Here is a 19,715-nt window from a genome sequence, read left to right on the forward strand (position 1 = left end):
AGAAACATCTGTCAGTCATCTGTTCCAATGCTTATGTTTACCTAAAATGGGTGGACTGAACCTTGGAGAACAAAAGTGCTATTACTCTGCAATGGTAAAACATATATCCATAGAAATACCAAGACCTTCTGTACTCTTGTCTCATATTCATCTTTTGATCTCAAATCCAAATTTCTTGAGTATATAGCATAATAACAAATTTGACTTCACTGTTCTCATACTTATGAAGGGCCACTGTATATACATGTATTTATATATATTGTTGCGGATCTCGGAACGTCGGCCTTCCCCTTACCAAGGGGGGATGAATCCCCTTGTCTTTTTACTAGCCGACGCGATCCGGGGCTATCACGTTCCTTCCGGTCGGTGTTAAATAGGGTGGTAAGCCGAATTCGTCTTATTACCTAAGTACAAACACCGGCCGTGAAGCAAGGAAATAACCCCACCCGAACCACGGTTTCAGTGGACACGCCGAGCGAAAGCGAGCCGCGATTCTGGCCGTTAACGGGAACTAACCCGATTGGAGCGGTTCCTGATCGTGCCACGCTTACTCAATGGAGAAATCACTGAGACGGTCGAATTAAGAGGAAAACAGGAAGAACAGGTAATTTATTATGCACTTTGTACAAAGAAGAGGAAGAAGAAGAAATGTACAGTGAAGAGGAAGAAGCAGATACACAGGGCAGCCTTATACAGTCTTATACTTATCCCTGGACACGGGCCCGTTCACACTCAGACTCACTCTCAGACTCACTCACACGGGGTTGTAGATGGTCGGGTTGAGGGTCCACGGATGGCGTCCACAGCTCGCTCCGGTCCACGACTCGTACCACGAAGCAGCTGGTGATGGTAGACGGCAGGCAAGATCGCCCCGTGTTGGTGGCGCGGATCGGACAATTATACTGGGGGGGAATCGGTAAGCTGGCGATTATACTGGTGTACGTAATAGTTGTACCGGCGCCTTATACGCGCTCCCGGTATAGCTCGGTACAATGCGCCACTCCCAAAAGTCCTCTGCAAGGCGCCGCTCCGGCAATGCTTTCCCAATGATGTCACCAAAGCGCCTTTTCCAATCGACCCTGCACAACAACGCAATGCGCTCCAACCAAGTCCAAGTTCTTTGCCACTGCCGTATGCACGCAAGTCCTTCTCATATATCGAGTGCCATTCAGTCCTCTTGGTAAAATGCAATCGTGCAAGTCCTTGGACAGTCCTTCAATACCACGTAAGTCCTTCTCATATGTCGAGTGCCGTTCAGTCCTTCAATACTGGCGCCTTCCACAAAAGTCCTTCAGAGGGCTTTTCACGTGCGGTTTTATAGCGCCGCTTTGCGAACCCTCTCGAACCTCTAGCCACGCCCTTACAATGCCCTATCATGCCATGCCCACTCGAGCCCTGGTTGGTTGATGGGGTCTTACCGGCTCCACTCTTGATGGCTGCCTGACGTGGCCACACCCCCACCCTTGCGCTCCACCCCCTTTTCGGGCCTTACCTTGTGGCATTTGGCTGGTTTGAGTGAGCAACTGGCACCTAACACTGCCGGCCCAATGCGTAACAAACTGCGAGCATCCTTATGCGAGGGGCAATGGGGTGCAGACCGAATGGGCGCAATGGGGCATGGGGTGCAGACTGGATGGCGTGCAATGGAGTCGATTGGAGGGAGGGCTGCAGAATGAACGGGGCCTACTCTTATTTGTTTTACACAATGCAAATGATAACGAGGGAAATGGCCTCATCCTAAACACATACTATGACATAACTAATGTTCTAAATGGGCCTACGTGTTGTTTGTGGCCTAACTATGGGGTGCAACCTTTAACCTTTAATGATGTTACCTGTGTGGGGTCTCAAAACCGCAACACCGCACCCCTCCTTTGCCAGGCTCATCCCCGAGCCGAACCACATACCAGTGAGGATGGCCGGCTTCAAGCAAAGGTCAGGACTACCTTTTAAATGAGTGTGACACTTAGGTGTGGTTACGCTCTACATTTAACCTAACACCCTGAGTGCGACAGTTTTAAACACTAGATATGTCCCGCCCACTGCGTTGTGTACTATCTAACTGACTCACGCCCACAATTAACCGAATTACGGAATTATTTCCAAACTACACATGAAGCCGGTGGGGAGCATGTTATTTACAAGACTACTAATTATTTACAATACTACAACCCAGGACCTGTCTTTTGTGGGAAGAGAGAAGGATTTTTGAAAAGAGGAAACACCGAATGCAATGCACTGCACCAATACACCATACACCCATATGCACACAAATAAAAAAATGCACAAAAAGCACCATCACCAAAACAAAATGCACAATCATCACATTTCAATAACCCTGAAGGACGCCTTGTGCTTGGCTGGCTGCTGGGCTGCGACGTCTCTTGGCTGCTCCTCTTCTTCTTCAGTTTGCCGTAATAACTTGGAGATCTTTCTTCCTGGCACACCGGAATAATAAAAAGTGCACAAACCGTGTCCTCTTTTTATTTTGGCCAGCAGGGCCAGCTTAGGTGGTCCGACTGCATGGCATTGGGGCCACTTAGAAAACAGTGGTCTGGAGGGCAAGATAACGTTTGCCATGATTGTCTGCCCAGCAAAGGTGCCAGGCCACAGAACGTGTGGTCCATATGGTGTACCGGTGCAGGTGGCAGGCAGCAGGGTGCAGCGCAAAGGTGCAGCCGCAAAACTCAGGGTACCTGCACACTCCCCTCAACAAAAGGTAATGGGTCCATGGGTGGGGAGGAAAGGCAAGCAGAGGTTAGCGGCAGCAAGAGCGCAAGGGTACACGTCATCACAAGGTAATGCAACATGAGGGGCGCAGGCGAGCGAGCGGAGAAAGCTCGTCCCTAGCCGTTCGTCACCCCCCATGTCAATCTACTCTACTCTTGCCCCTCCCCATATTTACACAATTTACAAATTCGTCGCTACCGTCTCGTCTCCCATATCTCCCCCTAAACCAAATTCGTCCCCAATCCCTCCCAAGAAGGAAGGGATGGAATCACACACATGTCTCACTTACGTCGAGATGCATCTTACATTCCAAACATTTGCAAAAACCTGGTGTGGAGTCCTGTCACCTCGGTGAGTGGATGTGGATGTTGCGAAGAGATTTTCTCCTAACTATCCTTCTAATTACATTAACTCTTTAAACTACCCGGGGTCTTTCCCTGCCAATCAATTGGCCTCTTTAAACTATGCGGTTCTAAAAAACAATTCCCATTGACCATCCTGTGGTGCCTCTCAATTTTGGGGTCTCATTCCCCCATATTTACAATACTGTGCCTTCGCACAATTTTGGGGCTGGGTCGTGTGGCTCTACCAGCAGGTCTACCTACCTGCGCACCTCCGCCACTGGAGTCGCCACCCGAGCTTGCCTAGCTCCTCAACTACCCTAACCTGGGGAAGGCCCTCCTGGCTCTCTCACCCCGTGATGCCCTCTCTGGCATTGGGCTGCCCGGGTCCTCCCTTAGGATCCTCGGGCCCCACTGAACTCTACACTGACCCTAACTGGCTCCCAGAGCCTACCTGCGGCCTCACCTGGCCGACAGACTACCAGTGGCGGAGTGCCCATTTAACCATACTCACTAACAGGCTCACATGCCCAGCCATTCCACTTACTCATGCACCCCTCAAAGCAACAACTTGCTACTACTCGCACCACAGATGTCAATATCCAACAATTTACCTACTCCGTCTACCTAACTTTAAACTACCCTCCCCGGGTATTCGTGAAGGGGTCCATCTTCCCCCATTCACTCCTTCGCACCATGCACTCCACACCACTCATTCCACACACCATTTACTCCACACCATTTATTCCACACCACTCAGTATTCTCACTTGCACCCCATGCAAGTCATTCACTCAACACACTTACCCTTGTCCACAATACTCCACTCATACACTTCTCACACACACACACATCATTCTCGACCATTGCCTCATTTGCTCACTCTCACCACAAAGATTCTCATTCTCAATTCCTCATTTGCGCCAAAAGCTCATCCTCAAGCTCATACACAATTTCTCCACACACACAGCATCATCTAACTATCTCTTTCCCCTAATACTAGTGCTTTCCCTGTCTTCCCTTTACACTAAGCACATCCCTCGTCATTATTATCCACCTAATCTGACTACGTCCCCACTACTTGTACAAATGTCTCTACTTACATCTCAAGTCTCCTATGGTCATTTCTAAGTCCCTAACAATTATCCTAGCCCGCCCTCGTCTAGCTTACACTGCCAAACCCCATAAACTATTGCTCCTCTGCCCCAAAGTGAATGGTACAACGACCATTCGCCATTACTATCGCTGTTTGTCCACTATACTTGAGCCTCGTCATGCGGGAATGCAGCATCCTTACAGCTCGGCTTCGCAAAGCCGAGTAATGCATGCGGATGGTCAGTCTCCTTTTGGTTGGGTCCGTCCGGCATTTTCGATTCTGGGGAGGAGGCATACTCGGACCGAGGTTCCAGGCGAAATCCCGGCGTGGAGCCTCTCGGTCTCCGGCCCGGTGACCCAACCTCCCCCGGTCGGAGCCCCACGCCCGCCAGGGGGCGAAGGTCCGACCTCACCGACCACCCCCGGAATCATGCCGTTTTCCTCTTGCGTCACGGCACGGCACCGACCATACAGGGCGGGGCCCGGCCCGAATCGTGCATGCTGCCGCGGCAACGATCCCCGCCGGCTCCCGCAGCACACAAAGAACACCATGCCCCGAGAGCTCGCGTCGGCTGTACGTCGGCCTAAACGCTGCCCCGGTCTGCGTCGATGCTTGAGCCGCATTCTCACATCCACACGCGACCCTTTCTACACTCACAATACGCGGCGCTCCAGCGCCTCTCATACATCCCATGCACTCTGTTACGGCACGCTCTCGTGCATTCTCCTTTCTCGCACACTAAGGTGCACTCACACCGCTCACACACTCCCTTAGTACACATCCTCGCGCACACCCTGGCACTCTCATACCACTTACGCACTCCGTTACACACTCTGTAACACTCACGGGTGTGCACTCTATTGCACACCCAATCACCCGCTCCGGTGTGCACTCTCACACACCCTCTCCAACGTGCTCTGGTGTGCACTATCGCACACCCTCTCCAACGTGCTCTGGTGTGCACTCTCGCAAACCCTCTCCAACACGCTCTGGTGTGCACTCTCGCACACCCTCTCCAACGCGCTCTGGTGTGCACTCTCGCACACCTTCTCCAACGCGCTCTGGTGTGCACTCCCGCACACTCTCTCCAACACGCTCTGGTGTGCATTCTCGCACACTCTCTCCATCCATCTCACACTCTTGGTCGCACTCACTCTCACTTTCACACTCTGTTTCACACTCACGCTTCGGCACACACCTTTTCCTCACACTCACGCCATTCACCTTCACACCTCGCACCACGGACCTTCCATAAGCGCCCGGGTGACGTCGGGATCCCAAGCGCGTGAAAAATCCTTTCGCGCCAAACACTTTCGCGCCAAACTTTTTCGCGCCATATACAGCCCTGCTTACCTTCGGGATCCTCCTCTCCTGCACCAACTGCAAACTTCAATTTTGGTTAGGCAGCACGACATCATAATGCGAATGCAGACTTTGTGTACATTCCATTTCTTTCTTCAATTCATGTACTACCTCTGCAGTCTCCTCAACCCCAATTTCAACTATAATTATTTCCATTTCTTTTTCCTCGACGACCGCCGGTGCTAATAAAATAACACTTTGTAATTGAGCGGCCGTCGGCTTTTCCACACCCCGTGTCGCGATTTCTACCCTGGTCCACCCGGCTGCGCTTTGCTCCACCTCGCTTTCCCCGCGTTCCTCGAATCGCGTTACCCCGTCGCATACCAATGTGCCTTTCCCGCTCGACCTGCGGTCTATGTCCTCCCCAAAAAAATTTATGTGGCCACTTATTCTGTTTTCAAACCCTGTTAACCCGTCCTTCATTCCTTTCATTTGATTTTCTCGGGTGGCCATCCTGTTTTCCAACCCCGTTAACCCCTCGTTCACTTCTCCCATCTGGCCACCCACGTCCTCCAATTGGCCCCCCAATTTTATTTTATTTTATTTGTATACAGAGTCGAGGCTCGTGGAAGAGCTAACATTTATCAAACAAACAAATCAAACAAACAAGCAAACAAAGTATATTAAAAGGGGAGCGGTCGACAAGATGGGGAGAGAAGGGGAGGAAGCACACAAACACAACATTTGAGAGCAGGGACATCGGGAGATGTGTGGGAGGGAGAGGGCCTGGGGGGGGCAGGATAGGTATAAAACGCAAGGACACCAAGGACTTCCAGGAAAGAAGTCAGCACCTCAAAAAGTGGATTTGGGGTGAAATTAGCGGGGGTAGAAAAGATCAAGGTTTTGGATTGGGGAAGATAAGAGATGGTGGTGAACAGTCGTTTTAAAGACCTGGAGGGAGGAGTGGGATTGAAGAGAGTGAGGGAGTTTGTTCCAGAGGCGGGAGAAAAGAGGAATGAAGGAGTGAAGGTGAGCAGAGAGTCTTGATTTTGGCAGTTTAACCATAAGAGGGTTGCAGGCAGATCTTGTGCGACCTGTAGGAATATTTGGGGGACAGAGCCCAGAGAGAGCTGGGGGAGCTCGGTAGAAGACGGAGAGAACACCAACCTGCCTGCGGTGAGTAAGTGAAAGGCCCTCGGAGATAGCGTCATCGCGGGAGATTCCAATGATTCTGAATGCTTTGGTTTCAACAGCGTGAAGACGAGCTAGGTGTGAGGCAGGAGCACCAGCCCAGAGGGGAGAGCAGTACTCCATTGAGCTGCGGATGAAAGCCTTGTATGAGGTGAGGAGCTTAGGTGTGCCAAGGAAGGACTTCGCACGACGGAGGATGCCCAGTCGGCGACTGGCTTTGGAGGCCAGCTTGGAAATGTGGTTTTCCCAGGAAAGATCATGGCAGATAGTGAGACCCAAAAGCTTGAGTGACAGAACTTCTTGGAGAGGATTATTCCGAAAGTAGATGGGAGGGTTGTCCAGTCGGTCTTTTCGGAGAGACATCGTAAGAGTGTGAGATTTGTCAGGATTGAAAGACATGCTCCACTTGTTTGCCCAGTCTGTGATTTTGTCCAGGTCTGCAGAGAGTGAGGAGGCTGCAGACTGCCGATCTGAGGGATGAGGAATGGAGCGGCAGAGAGTGGAGTCATCAGCAAAGAGATAGAGAGGATTTTCAAGAGAGTCAGAGAGATCATTGATGAAGACCAGAAAAAGCACAGGGCCCAGAACACTGCCTTGGGGAACTCCAGCCTGAACAGGAAGAGGAGATGAGAGAAACCCATTCAGGGCCACACGTTGACTACGACTAGAGAGGAAGTCCGCCAGCCATGCGTGGAGATTTCCATGGATACTAAAGGAGGAGAGTTTGGTGAGCAGAGCGGGGTGCCAGACCGTATCGAAGGCACGTGATATGTCGAGGGAGACAGCTCTAATTTCCTGTTTGGCATTGTGGACCTCCATCCATTGTTGAGACAGCAGAAGCAGCATGTCCAGAGTTGAGTGACCTGGTCTGAAACCAAATTGATGATCAGAGATCAAGCCATTGGAGAAGAGGAAAGATTTCATATCCGAAGCAATGATGGATTCCATGACTTTGCTGATAATTGGGAGAAGGCTGATTAGTCTGTAGTTGCTAGGATCTGTTTTTGCACCTTTTTTATGCAAAGCGGTGATGTTGGCTGATTTCCAAGCAGATGGCAGTTGACCTTGAGCAAAAGAGAGGGTGAAGAGAACAGAGAGAGGGAGTGAAAGAGCAGAAGAACAGGATTTTAGGACCCGTGGGCTGATGCCGTCAGGTCCAGTTGCAGAATCAGAGTCGAGGGTTGACAGAAACTTTTCCACCTTGTCAGGAGGAAAGGACACGGAGTCCAGGAGCAGCTGGCAATGACTGGCCCAATTTGCTTTCTAATCCCCCCAATTTGCTTTCTAATCCCACCATTTGATTTCCCAATTGCTCCCCCATTCTGTTTTCCAAATTATTTAACCCATCTTTCATTTGGTCACACATTTCCTTCATTCGGTTACTTTGCGCATCCATCTCAATTTTCAATCCCCCAATTTGGTTTCCCAATCGCTCACTGTTCTTTTCCATCCCCATTTGTATGGCTGCCTGTATCTGCACCATGAGGGCCTGCACATCTATCCCCCCCATTTGCGAAGCAGGCGCGGCACTCGTCGCCATGTGCGAGGCGCCGCCATTTTGTTCGCCTGCCACCCCTACTGCTGCACCCTCTTCAAAGTCCTCTTCCATTTCTCCCAATTGTTCCAATTCTTCCCTGGGGTCCTGGGTTGACTCTAATTCCTTTACCTCCTCATCTTCTACCCCCAACGGCATCCGACCGCCTTGGCTATCCATGGCACGATTTAATTTAGATGTTACTACAATTTCGGCCGCTCGTAATTTTGAGTGCGTTAGGCGCACTTCGGGTCAAATCCCACTTCTGACACCAATTGTTGCGGATCCCGGAACGTTGGCATTCCCCTTACCAAGGGGGGATGAATCCCCTTGTCTTTTTACTAGCCAACGCGATCCGGGGCTATCACATTCCTTCCGGTCGGTGTTAAATAGGGTTGTAAGCCGAATTAGTCTTATTACCTAAGGACTAACACCGGCCGTGAAGCAAGGAAATAAGCCCACCCGAACCACGGTTTCAGTGGACACGCCGAACGAAAGCGAGCCGCAATTCGGGCCGTTAACGGGAACTAACCCGATTGGAGCAGTTCCTGATCGTGCCACGCTTACCCAATGGAGAAATCACTATGACGGTTGAATTAAGAGGAAAACAGGAAGAACAGGTAATTTATTATACACTTTGTACAAAGAAGAGGAAGAAGAAGAAATGTACAGTGAAGAGGAAGAAGCAGATACACAGGGCAGCCTTATACAGTCTTATACTTATCCCTGGACACGGGCCCGTTCACACTCAGACTCACTCTCAGACTCACTCACACGGGGTTGTAGATGGTCGGGTTGAGGGTCCACCGATGGCGTCCACAGCTCGCTCCAGTCCCCGACTCATACCACGAAGCAGCTGGTGATGGTAGATGGCAGGCTAGATCGTCCCGTGTCGGTGGCGCGGATCGGACAATTATACTGGGGGGGAATCGGTAAGCTGGCGATTATACTGGCGGACGTAATAGTTGTACCGGCGCCTTATACGCGCTCCCGGTATAGCTCGGTACAATGCGCCACTCCCACAAGTCCTCTGCAAGGCGCCGCTCCGGCAATGCTTTCCCAATGATGTCACCAAAGCGCCTTTTCCAATCGACCCTGCACAACAACGCAATGCGCTCCAACCAAGTCCAAGTTCTTTGCCACTGCCATATGCACACGAGTCCTTCTCATATATCGAGTGCCGTTCAGTCCTCTTGGTAAAACGCAATCGTGCAAGTCCTTGGACAGTCCTTCAATACCACGTAAGTCCTTCTCATATATCGAGTGCCGTTCAGTCCTTCAATACTGGCGCCTTCCACAAAAGTCCTTCAGAGGGCTTTTCGCGCGCGGTTTTATAGCGCCGCTTTGCGAACCCTCTCGAACCTCTAGCCACGCCCTTACCACGCCCTATCAGGCCATGCCCACTCGAGCCCTGGTTGGTTGATGGGGTCTTACCGGCTCCGCCCTTGATGGCTGCCTGACGTGGCCACACCCCCACCCATGCGCTCCGCCCCCTTTTCGGGCCTTACCTCGTGGCATTTGGCTGGTTTGAGCGAGCAACTGGCAGCTAACGCTGCCGGCCCAACGCGTAACAAACTGCGAGCATCCTAATGCGAGGGGCAATGGGATGCAGACTGGATGGGCGCAATGGGGCATGGGGTGCAGACTGGATGGCGTGCAATGGAGTCGATTGGAGGGAGGGCTGCAGAATGAACGGGGCCTACTCTTATTTGTTTTACACAACGCAGATGATAACTAGGGAAATGGCCTTATCCTAAACACATACTATGACATAACTAATGTTCTAAATGGGCCTACGTGTTGTTTGTGGCCTAACTATGGGGTGCAACCTTTAATCTTTAATGATGTTACCTGTGTGGGTTCTCAAAACCGCAACTATATATATATATATATATATATATATATATATATATATGAAGATGATTAATTATGTTCTCTGACATGCATGAACACCCGTGATAATACCGTCATCACTGCAGCCCCAGAAGGGCCTCTCACAGTGCAAAGATGCCATGGTCAAATGCTGTGTCACCAAGCAGCTGAAAAGCGAAGGTACAGACTAGTTTAGCCCTAATTGGGACTTGTCAGGGCAATACATCGCTGTTCCATCCACTTCGTGATTTTGAAACCTTACGGCTTTTATACGGGTTAATGGTACACCCTTAACTGTGATTCGTGAGGACGCCAGATGGAGTCGCATTAGAGCTATTGTTTGCGAGCAATCGCCTGCACCTTGGACAAATTCCAAATTTCTGCTTTAACCTACAGAGGGCACTGCATTAGCGGCACAGCTGGGCCCTCAGCTAATGATGCTACAGTGCATTCAGAAAGTATTCAGACCCCTTCACTTTTTCACATTTTGTTATGTTGCAGCCTAATGCTGAAATTTTTTTAATTCATTTTTTCCCTCATCAATCTACACTCAATAGCCCATAATGACAAAGAGAAAACCAAATTTTAGAAAGTTTTGCAAATTTATTAAAAATAAAAAACTGAAATATCACATTTACATAAGTATTCAGACCCTTTGCTATGACACTTGAAATTTAGCTCAGTTTCCTCCCATTTCTCTTGATCATCTTTGAGATGTTTCTACACCTTGATTGGAGTCCACCTGTGGTAAACTCAATGGATTGGACATGATTTGGAAAGGCACACACCTGTCTATATAAGGTCTCACAGCTGACAATGCATATCAGAGCAAAAACCAAGCAATGAGGTCGAAGGAACTGCCTGCAGAGCTCAGAGACAGGATTGTGTCAAGGCACCGATCTGGGGAAGCCTACAAAAAAAATCGCTGCTGCATTGAAGGTTCACAAGAGCACAGTGGCCTCCATAATTCTTAAATGGAAGAAGTTTGGAACAACCAGGACTCTTCCTAGAGCTGGCCGCCCGGCCAAACTGAGCAATCGGGGGAGAAGGGCCTCTCAAAGATGATCAAGAGAAATGGGAGGCACCTGAGCTAAATTTCAAGTGTCATAGCAAAGGGTCTGAATACTTATGTAGATGTGATATTTCAGTTTTTTCTTTTTCATAAATTTGCAAAACTTTCTAAAACCCTGTTTTCTCTTTGTCATTATGGGGTATTGAGTGTGGATTGATGAGGGAAAAAATGAATTTAAAAAATTTCAGCATAAGGCTGCAACATAACAGAATGTGAAAAAGTGAAGGGGTCTGAATACTTTCTGAATGCACTGTACCTTAGCTATCCTTGAGCTGCATACTAAAGAAGAAGACAGCTATTGTTGCACAATCTGGAACCAACAAGTGCCATCTTGCCACATAGACACATTGTCTTTCAGGTCAGAGATCTTAATTGCAGCATCTACCACATGGACACATTGCCATCCATGTTGGAGAACTTAATTAGTCATCTTCACAGAACTCCCACAGACTAAAAACAACGGTAGTGCCTCCTGATGGTGATTGGTAGGGCATCTTCATTGTGATTTCTTCTGGGTGGAAGAAAACGTGTGAAGGTGAAAGCGTAGGTGATACTACACATACAGTCATGGTCAAAAATATTGGCACCCCTGCACTTTTTTCAAATAACTCACAATTTTCTCGAAAAATAAATTGAAATTAACAAAAGTATTTGGTCTCTACAATTCTTTGTTTCACTGTTAATATTACAGAACCTTTGTTTTTGATTCAGAGCTTAATATGTCCTTTTAAATCAGAAAATAAAAGGAAATGGCATTGACAAAATTATTGACAACCTAGACTTAATATTTTGTAGCACAGCCTTTTGACAAAATAACTGCAGTCAAGCGCTTCCTATCGCCATGAATGAGCTTCCTACACCTCTCTACCGGCAGTTTGGCCCACTCTTCTTGTGCAAACTGCTCCAGTTCTCCCAGATTTGAAGGGTGCCTTCTCCCAACTGCTTTTTTCAGATCTCCCCACAGGTGTTCAATGGGATTTAGATCTGGACTCGTTGCTGGCCACTTCATAAAAGTCCATCGTTTTGTCGTGAACCATTCCTGGGTGATTTTTGAAATGTGTTTGGGGTCATTGTTCTGCTGCAAGACCCATGACCTTCGACGGAGACCCAGCTTTCTGACACTGGGTTGAACATTGCGCTCCAAAATGCCTTGGTAATCTCCTGATTTCATGATGCCATGCAAACATTCAAGGTACCCAGTGCCAGAGGCAGCACAGCAACCCCAAAACATCACTGAACCTCCTCCATGTTTGACTGTAGGGAAGGTGTTTTTTCTTTGAAGGCTTCCTTTTGTTTTCTGTGAACATAGACATGATGTGCTTTACCAAAAAGCTCTAATTTGGTCTCATCTGTCCACAGGACATTCTCCCAGAAGGATTTTGGCTTGTTCAGGCGTGTTTTGGAAAACTCCAGTTGGGCATTCTTATGTCTCTCTCTCAGCAGTGGGGTCCTCCTGGGACGCCTACCATAGAACCTCCTTTCATTGAGTTGGCGACGGATGGTTCAAGTTGAAACTGTCGTACCTTGTGTCTGAAGGTCAGCTTTAATCTGTTTGGCAGTTGATCGAGGTGCTTTCGCCACCATTCGGACAATCCTTCGCTGCAACCTTCGATCAAGTTTTCTGTTGCGGCCACGTCCTGGGAAGTTGGCCACAGTGCCATGGGCCTTAAACTTCCTGATAACATTGCGTATGGTGGACACAGGAACATAAAGATCTCTGGAGATTGACTTGTAGCCTTGAGATTGTCCATGCTTGGCTACAATCTTGTGTCTGACCTCCTCAGACAAATCTCTGGTTTTCTTTCTTCTCCATGCTCATTGCAGTGCACACAGTGACACAAAACAGCAGATTTACTCCTTTTCTCTCTTCAAACTGGTTGAATGAGTGATTTTTATATTGCAGGCACCTGCAGCTCACCACATGTGAGTTCATTTCCAAAGTAAAACCTGCTTGAAATCTAATTATTTCTAGCAACTTCTAAAAGATGCCAATGATATTGTTCGGCCCATTTTAGAATTTCTGTGTGGAATAAGCTAAGGTTTAGTAATTGTTTTCACCTTTTTTGTTTTGTTCCACTGCATACCAAAGAAATACATATGTGAATCCCAAAATATTTTTTTATTTCAACAATTTTCTGGAAGAAATGGTGAATTATTTGAAAAAAGTGCAAGGGTGCCAATATTTTTGGCCATGACTATGTGTAGATAATCCACCATGACGAAGTTCTTTTACTGATTGAATGACACGGTCGTCTCAGCAGACGTGGTCGGCTTAAAGGCAGATATTTACTTGTGCTGAAAGACGAGATTGTAACTCAAATAGACAGCTATTGTTTCAAAAGCCAATAGGTTTAATAAATAATGGGGACGGGGACACAGGAAATGAAATAGGTTCAAAAGAGATAACTGGACGGTGCGACTAAATGGACAGTAACAGTTCCTTGGTTATCTTGATATTAACTTAGTTAAGGTGTCGACACAGGCGCAGTGACTATACTGCTCCCTGTCCTGCCATCTGTTCCTTAATGATGATCCATCACCACAGACTTCGATCTTGAGACAATGTTCCTGCTTCCTCCGCCATTGACGTTTTGTCTGCAAGTGCAATCTGCATTGATGCAGTCCATCCATCTTTTTTATGGCCTTTCTCTTGGTCTGGTGCCATTTACTCTACCTTCTATGGGGGTTGTGTGTGTAGTTTCAGAGAAGAAAGCAAATACCTATTTTGGGGGGGGGGGGGGTGGTAAGGGGGCAGTAAACCCCTGTATATTCCCTTAGGGCCGGATATTTTTTTAATGTCGTGAACAAACTTTGGTACATCACAGGTGATTAAGGTTGTGGCCAAGTTTCATAGAAATAGTGTGTGTAGTTTCAGAGGAAAAAGCAAATTCCGATTTTTGGGGGGGTCAAACCTGGATCCACTTTGACCCCCAGGAGACCCCCTTAGACGCCGATTTTTTTTAAATTTGAGGTGCAACATAACAAATATAATTTGTGCCAAGTTTAGTCAAAATCCCATCAGCAGTTTCGGAGAAGTCGCAAGTCCTTACGGACTGATGGACTGACGGACGACGTGCCATCCATAAGCTCCCCGGAACTACATTCCAGGTGAGCTAACAAGAAGTCGATGTTCATCTTCTTGCTTCAATGTCCAAGTATCTGACCCATACATCAAGATTGTGAGAACCAGCAATCTATGTAGTTCAACTTTGGTGTCACGTTGGATGTCTTTTGCCATCCAAATACTTTGTAGCTGCTGAAATGCTCCCAGTGCTTTCCCAATTCTATATTTGATGTCTTCGGTGCTTGTTCCATCCTGTGATATGGTACACCCCGAATAAGTAAATTCCCGAGCTTGTTTTAAAACTATGCCGTTTATATTGATGTTAATTTTATTTTGGTGGTGCCTACTGATGACTTGTGTGTCTGTTTTTGTGATGTTGATATTCATGCCCAGATCACTACTACTGCTTTAAACACAATCTACGAGGACTTGCAGGTCTTCTGCCGTCTGTGAATCGTAGGTTTGATAGAACTTTTCCTTGGATGTTAACTCCTTGCGGAATATGATGCATTGTGTGTGGCATTTAGAGTTCAAGTAATAAGTTGAAGAGCTGGGGTGATATGACACATCCCTGACGGACCTCAACTGTCGTACTGAACCAATCAGTCAGATCTCCATTCACTGTTACTGCGCTCTTTGACTTGCTGTAGAGTGCATGAAGTAGCTTGGTGATTTTAATGGGGAAGCCAAAGAATTTAAGTTCCCTCTGTAAGCCATCTTGCCACACAGAGTCAAACGCTTTTCAAAGTCTATATAACAGCAATATACATCCTTGTTCATTTCCAGATATTTTCTATTATTTGTCTTAATGTGAATAATTGGTCAACTGTTGCTCTTCCTGGGCGAAATCCAGCTTACGCATCGTCAAGTATTTCTTCATCATTCTTCTTTGAATAATAGTTGTTAATATTTGCCCTGTGTGACTCAGCAAGCTGATGCCTCTGTAGTTCTCACAATTTAACTTATCATTCTTTTTGTATATGGGGTAATGATTGATGGCTTTACCCCAGTCATCTGGAAATACTTCACTCATCCAAACCAGCTTGCACAAATAGTATGGACGAGGGCAATACAAATAATTAAGAGTACGTTTCCATGCTTGTGAAAGTTCAACTTTCATACCTATTTCACCGGAAGCTTTCAGTTCCTCAGTTGTGACACGATCGTAGCCTGGTGCTCTTCCTTCTTTTGGCCTCTTTATAGCACTGGCAACCTCTTCAAGCATAATTTCTGGTTCCTCGTCTGCACTCGGTATGTGTGGGATGTTATATACAGTGCATTCAGAAAGTATTCAGACCCCTTCACTTTTTTCACATTTTGTTATGTTGCAGCCTGATGCTGAAATAGTTTAAATTCATTTTTTCCCTAATCAATCTACACTGAATACCCCATAATGACAAAGAGAAAACAGGATTTTAGAAAGTTTTGCAAATTTATTAAAAAGAAAAAACTAAAATATCACATTTACATAAGTATTTGTACATTGTACATTGAATGGAGTTCACTCCGACACCCTTCCTGCACTCAGCACACGGCCACTTCCCAGTTCTTTCCACCTCACCACATGCTTTACCACTTGCCATCACCTTCGTCTTTCCGATATTCACCTTCAGACCTTTTGTCTCCATACATTCCTTCCACTTGTTCATCTTTTCCTTCAGTCCATCCATACTTTCCGCAATCAACACCAGATCATCTGCATACAACAACTCCCACGGTAAACCCTCCTTTACGTTCTGAGCCAGCACCTCCATCACAGCTACAAATAGTAGAGGACTTAGTACCGACCCCTGATGCACTCCCACCTTCACCTCAAACTCACCACTGTTCCCGTCCTTCGTCCTTACAGCTGTGCGCGCTCTTTTGTACATTGCCATCAGTACTCTGATCAACCATTCCTCCACTCCTAACTTCCTCAATGCCCATGTCAATACTTTGCGTGGAACCCTATCGAATGCTTTCTCCAGATCAACAAACCCAAAAAACAACTTCTTCCTCTTATCCATGTACTTCTCCTGCAACTGCCTCACAATGAAAAGCGCATCTGTCGTTCCTCTTCCTGGCATAAATCCAAACTGCATTTCGTCGATCTTCACTTTCTTCCTTATCCTCCTCTCCAACACCCTTTCCAATACCTTCATTCCATGCTCCAATAACTTTATCGCTCGGAACGAGCCACACTCCAGAGGGTCACCTTTCCCCTTGTATAGAGGGACGAGGGTACTCAGTTCCCAATCCACTGGAATGCGGCCTTCTTTCACCACCAGATTACAGATCTCTGTCATTCTCTTCACACCCCAACTTCCTGTTGCCTTCAACATATCTCCCACAACTCCCGTCGGCCCTCCCGCTTTTCCACTCTTCATTGCTTTTATCGCTTCCTCAACTTCCTTCTCAGTTATCTTCTCTGCCGGTCCTAAAACTGGGTTACTCTCTATGTTGCCATCCCATTCATTCTCTGTATTCAACAGCATTTCCATATATCTTTTCCATCTTCCTTTAATTCCATCTGGGTCGACAACGATTTGTCCCACTTCATCCTTCAAGCAACTCACCCCCATCACATCACACCTCTCTTTCGCTATGTGCTTTGCAATCCTGAATACTGCTTTCTGACCCTCTTCCGAATCCAAGCGTTCTCGGAACATTTTCCTACATGCCTCCTGCGCCTTTGCGACCTCTTTCTTTGCAGCCTTCCTGGCTGCCTTATAACTTTCATGCTCTGCTGTTTCTGCTCCCGTACCCTTCGCCTTCTGCCACTCCTTGAACTTCTTCCTCTTCTCGTCAATCCTCTTTCCAACTTCAACATCCCACCACCATGTTTCCGAGTGCCTCGGTGGTCCTTTTGTCCATCCACATACCTCACCAACGGCTCCCAACAGACCAGCTTTCATTGACATCCAACCACTTTCAAGCTCAACCACATCATCCTCTACCCTACTCAGCCTCTCTTTTAATGCCTCCCTTACTGTCACCTCTTTCAACCTCCACACCTTCATTCTCGGTTGGTACTTCACCCGCTGAGCTCTCCTCGCACCTTTCACCCTTATGTCGCAGACAACCAAGTGGTGCTGTGAAACAGCCTCCTCCCCCGGGATCACCTTTGTGTCCCGGAGGTGCCCCCTATCTTGCCTACGCACCATCAGGTAGTCAACGGTTGTCGTCGACCCACCTGACGTGTATGTAACAAGCTTATTATCCTCTTTCTGGAACTGAGTATTACAAATCAACAAATCAGCTCCATCAGCAAACTCCAAAATCCTTTCACCTTCTCCATTTCTCACACCATATCCGTAACCCCCATGAACTCCCTCAAAACCATCCATACTCCTTCCCACATGTCCATTCAGGTCTCCTCCCACCACAACAACTTTCTCATCTTTCACGGTTTCCATCAGCTTCTCTATCGCACACCAGAACTTGTCCTTCTCTTCATCGCTTCGACCAACCTGCGGAACATATCCCGAGATGACGTTCACCAAGAGCTTTCCAATCATCATTTCCTCATCAACCTATCACCACACTGTCTACAAACTCCTCAGAAAACAGGATACCAACACCATTCACGCCCTCCGGGCACCCTTGCCACACAAACTTGTATTTCTGTCCCTGCCTACCCTTCACACTTCTCACACCACTTCCCTTCCATCTCGTCTCTTGCACACAACATATGTCTACTCTTCTTCTGACCAATACTTCCACCACTTCTCCTGATCTCCCTGTCATTGTCCCTACATTCCATGTCCCAAACCTCAGAAACCGATCTCCACTTCGGGCTGCACCCTGCCCATATGTACTTGTAATTGTCATGGTTCTCTTTTTGAGGCAATGTTTTTATGGCCGGATGCCGTTCCTGCCGCCAACTAATAAATGCATAGAAAACAATTGCTCAACTAATAAATGCATAGAAAACAATAATTGCTCAACTAATAAATACATAGAAAACAATTGCTCAACTAATAAATGCATAGAAAACAATTGCTCAACTAATAGATGCATAGAAAACAATTGCTCAACTATAAATGCATAGAAAACAATTGCTCAACTAATAAATGCATAGAAAACAATTGCTCAACTAATAAATGCATAGAAAACAATTGCTCAACTAATAAATGCATTGATAGAAAACAATTGCTCAACTAATAAATGCATAGAAAACAATTGCTCAACTAATAAATGCATAGAAAACAATTGCTCAACTAATAAATGCATAGAAAACAATTGCTCAACTAATAAATGCATAGAAAACAATTGCTCAACTAATGGATGCATAGAAAACAATTGCTCAACTAATAGATGCATAGAAAACAATTGCTCAACTAATAAATGCATAGAAAACAATTGCTCAACTAATAAATGCATAGAAAACAATTGCTCAACTAATAAATGCATAGAAAACAATTGCTCAACTAATAAATACATAGAAAACAATTGCTCAACTAATAGATGCATAGAAAACAATTGCTCAACTAATAAATGCATAGAAAACAATTGCTCAACTAATAAATACATATAAAACAATTGCTCAACTAATAAATACATAGAAAACAATTGCTCAACTAATAAATGCATAGAAAACAATTGCTCAACTAATAGATGCATAGAAAATAATTGCTCAACTATAAATGCATAGAAAACAATTGCTCAACTAATAAATGCATAGAAAACAATTGCTCAACTAATAAATGCATAGAAAACAATTGCTCAACTAATAAATGCATTGATAGAAAACAATTGCTCAACTAATAAATGCATAGAAAACAATTGCTCAACTAATAAATGCATAGAAAACAATTGCTCAACTAATAAATGCATAGAAAACAATTGCTCAACTAATAAATGCATAGAAAACAATTGCTCAACTAATGGATGCATAGAAAACAATTGCTCAACTAATAGATGCATAGAAAACAATTGCTCAACTAATAAATGCATAGAAAACAATTGCTCAACTAATAAATGCATAGAAAACAATTGCTCAACTAATAAATGCATAGAAAACAATTGCTCAACTAATAAATACATAGAAAACAATTGCTCAACTAATAGATGCATAGAAAACAATTGCTCAACTAATAAATGCATAGAAAACAATTGCTCAACTAATAAATACATATAAAACAATTGCTCAACTAATAAATACATAGAAAACAATTGCTCAACTAATAAATGCATTGAAAACAATTGCTCAACTAATAAATGCATAGAAAACAATTGCTCAACTAATAAATGCATAGAAAACAATTGCTCAACTAATAAATGCATAGAAAACAATTGCTCAAGTAATAAATGCATAGAAAACAATTGCTCAATTAATAAATGCATAGAAAACAATTGCTCAACTAATAAATGCATAGAAAACAATTGCTCAACTAATTAAAAGTTACATCCTGGATACACACACACACACACACACACACACACACACACACACACACACACACACACACACACACACACACACACACACACACACGAAGTGATTGCAAAACAACGTCTCCCGCTGCTAAAGGG

This window comes from Myxine glutinosa, chromosome 4 (assembly GCF_964187855.1).
Source record: "Myxine glutinosa chromosome 4, kmMyxGlut1.1, whole genome shotgun sequence".
Lineage (NCBI taxonomy): Eukaryota > Metazoa > Chordata > Myxini > Myxiniformes > Myxinidae > Myxine > Myxine glutinosa.